This window comes from Octopus bimaculoides, chromosome 6 (genome assembly GCF_001194135.2).
Source record: "Octopus bimaculoides isolate UCB-OBI-ISO-001 chromosome 6, ASM119413v2, whole genome shotgun sequence".
NCBI lineage: Eukaryota > Metazoa > Mollusca > Cephalopoda > Octopoda > Octopodidae > Octopus > Octopus bimaculoides.
The window spans coordinates 20,157,112-20,161,035 of NC_068986.1; positions in this window are offsets into that span (position 1 = coordinate 20,157,112).

A 3,924-nucleotide genomic window follows, 5' to 3' on the forward strand; every position below is an offset into this window, starting at 1 on the left:
ATATATATATATATATATATATATATATATACATACATACAATACACACGCGCACACACACATAGTTGAAGTTTATGGAAAAACAAAAGACGAAGACAGGTGTATGAACAACAAGCGAGTGTATTAGTTTGACGCTCGGGAAAGATGAAAACTCTTTTACGTTTCGAGCCTACGCTCTTCAACTGAAAGGAATAAAAGAAAATAAACAGAGAGAGAATGGAGAAAACTTGTAGAGCTCAGCGGATTGTTTGTTATGGCCGGTCAGAGAATCACCATTGGTTGCGCCTTATAGGTGCGAAGCCAATAGTTACTCTCTGAACAGCCATAACAAACAACCTTACTGTAAAGTTTCAGCGTGCTTCTTTTTTGGATATATGAACTACAGGCCGATAAATATATACAAAAGTGTGCAGTGGAGTGAAAGCTTTTTAAGAAACCAGGATGACCCATGCGAAACTCAAAAGAAATTTAAAGAAAAGTGCTACGACCAACGAGAAAACGAATCCCAACAATCTTTCTGCATGCGCAATTTGTGACAGACTATGCCTTTCTTTTGCTGAGCTCAAATCTCATTTGTGGACCCATGGAAAATGAACCTCCACTAACTACTCTGTCTAACTATCCGTGCATACCTGTCAATGCCGTGTATGTCATAAGGTCTGCAAATCTAACAGAGGCCCCAAAAGATATTTTAAGATCCACAAAGATCAGAAACCTATTTGCAGTTCTCGGTGATCTAAAGCAGATATGCAATTTATGTGGATGTCTTTTCAAAACATTATCTGGTTTAAAAAGCCACATCAGACGCCATGATAGATCTAAGGTGTCGTCGCCATCATCATAGTCATCGTCATAATTTTAATTTACCTTCCATGTTGGTAAGGGCCGGACAATTTAACGGGATCCAAAGTCGGAAGCACACGTCTTGTCCCAGTGTCTCACTTTTGGCATGGTTTCTATGGCTTGATACCCTTCTTAAAATCAACCATTTTACAGAGTACACTGGATACTTTTTCATGGCACCAGCACCAATGAAGTCGCTTTGTAACCTGCAAGACAAAAGAGGCACATCGACTCAGAAGAAGGGGAAGAAATAAGGTGGTCGTTTTATACATGGTATTGAGAGGTTCAAATGTATGATGGGAAGAGTAGAAACAGGTTTTAATGTGGTAGTGGAAATCCATAGGCAGCTTGCATTTCGTATGCCTTGATAGGGGTTACTGAAGTGGTACCCGAAAGAAGGTGCCAGAATGTACTCTCAAGGTAACATATCTATGAAGGTGAATATGAGAGGGCGAGTATATAGGAGAATCGAGGGGTGAAGCTGAAAGACTGTACGAGGAGAGTGAGAGATGGTTGCATACGAGAGGCGGAAATTGAGAGATGTATATAGGGTATGGATGTAGTGAATGGAATATATGAATATTTGCTTGTATTTAAGTATATAAGTATATAAATGAGGAGCATTTATCTATCATGCATAATTCATTACAAGTTATGTGAATGTGTCTATCTATCTATCTATCTATCTATCTATCTATCTATCTATCAATCTATCTGTCTCTAGCTAGCTAGCAACCTATTTATCTATCAATCTATCTGCTTAATATATATCTATATCCATCAGTATATCTATAGCTATATCTACATCTATCCATGTATTTGTGTGTGTGTGTGTATTTCTGTTCTGTCTGTCTATATCTATCTATCTATCTATCTATCTATCTATCTATCTATTTATATCAAGCTAGGTAGCTATCTGTTTATCTATCACTCTATCTATTTAATATTTATCTATCATCTATCTCTCTCTATGTGTATGTGTGCGCGTATTTCTGTTTTGTCTGTCTATATCTATCTATCTATCTATCTATCTATCTATCTATCTATCTATCTATCTATCTATTTATGTTGATCTATCAATCTATCAATATAGCTACACCTATATCTATCTATTTTTCTATCTGCATCTACCTACATCTACCTACCTATCTATCTAAATGTTTGTGTGTGTGTGTGCGTGTGTGTGTGTGTGTGTGTGTGTGTGTGTGTGTGTGTGTGTGTGTGTGTGTGTGTGTGTGTGTGTGTAAAACAGTGGGCTAAGAATTGTGAAAGATTTAAACGTTCAAATCCCAATGTCACCTCCTACAAGAAAAGGTTAAACGGAAGATGATGTGGCGGGGTGGGGTTTGGAGTGGGGGCGTTGAAGGTAAAAAGTGTCAGTAGAAGTATCTTTCTCTCTCTCTCTTTGTCTCTCTCCCTCCCTCCCCCCTCTATCTCTCTCGATTTGTAAATAACACTTCGTAAAAAAATTCTTATCTGGAATGTTGTAGAGATGGAGAAAAAGGACGAGGTGTGGCAGGAGCGCTTCCGAAATCTGCCGATGAAACCTACATTTTCTCAATGAAATACATTTATCGCAGCTTCCTTTCTGTTTCCTGCCAAATGATAATAAAAAATCTTGATAATGATGATAAGAAATAAATAACACCTCCAAGAGTAACAATTACGAGGATTTCTAACATAGGCGTAAATCCACCGCGTTTTGGAGAAGAGGTACAGTCAGGTACTTCGGCTCCTGTACTTCATTCACTAGTACTTTAATTTACCGGTCAAGAAAACATGAAAGCCATAACCATCAACTGCAGTTAAATATGAACTTATAACGTAAAGGAACGTATTCGAATATCGCAAGTCGGTTCGCCCGTTACTCAACCGATTCTGTTAACTCCGCATTAGCAAATCTTCAACTTGTTTCAGTCATTAGACTGCGGCCATCCTGGGACACCGTCTTGAAGAATTCATAGTCGAACGAAAAGGTCCCAGTACTTGGTTTCTGAAGGCTGGTACTTATTTTATTGATCTCTTGCGCCGAACTGCTAAGTTACGGGGACGTAAACACACCAACACCAGTTGTCAAGTGGTGGGTGAGGGACATACACAGTCGCAAAGACATACACTCACGTACGCACGTGCGCGCACACACACACACTCACACACACATACACACACACAAACACACACACACATATGCATACATACATACATACGACGGGATTCTCTCAGTTTTCATTTTCCAAATAATAACCATAATAATAATAATGATTATGATGATGATGATAATAACAACAACAGCAACACAACTAATATTGATAGTGATGGTGATGGTGATGGGACGAGGACGATGAGGACGATGATGACAATGACGATGACAATGGTTACAATGATGATGGCGGTGGTGGTGGTAGTGGTGGTGTAGATTTTTATGAATTCACAATGATACAATGAATGAAAGAATCCCATCATCTAAGGGGCGGGGTTTGTTTGATTGACACGCTATGTCTTAATGGTATTTACTCTACTAAACTCGAAACGCTGAAATGCAAAGCAGACGCCGAAGGATTTCGAGTGAGTGACGTCACTAAATGAGTGACGTCACTAAATACTGTAAGGTATTTCATCCAGCGTCCTTACAATTCTGCTCTGCATTACCTAACCCCACTACTGTGGCAGAATATCAATTAAACTATGTCGAAATGGAAAGCAACCATATCACTACAAGCGAAAGAGAGGATAAAAATCTAGCCCCTTATATTCTTTTATTCTTTTATTCGTTTCAGTCATTTCACTGCGGCCATGCCGGAGCATCGCCTTTAGTCGGACAAATCGACCCCAGGACTTATTTTTTGTAAGTTCAGTATTTATTCTATCGCCGTCTCTTTTTGCCGAACCGTTAAGTGACGGGGACGTAAACACACCAACATCGGTTGTCAAGCGTTGGTGGAGGGACAAACGCAGAGACAAATAGCAAATACATACCTATATACATATATACATGTATACATATATATATATAAATATATATATATATATATATATATATATATACATATATATATATATATATATATACATATATATATA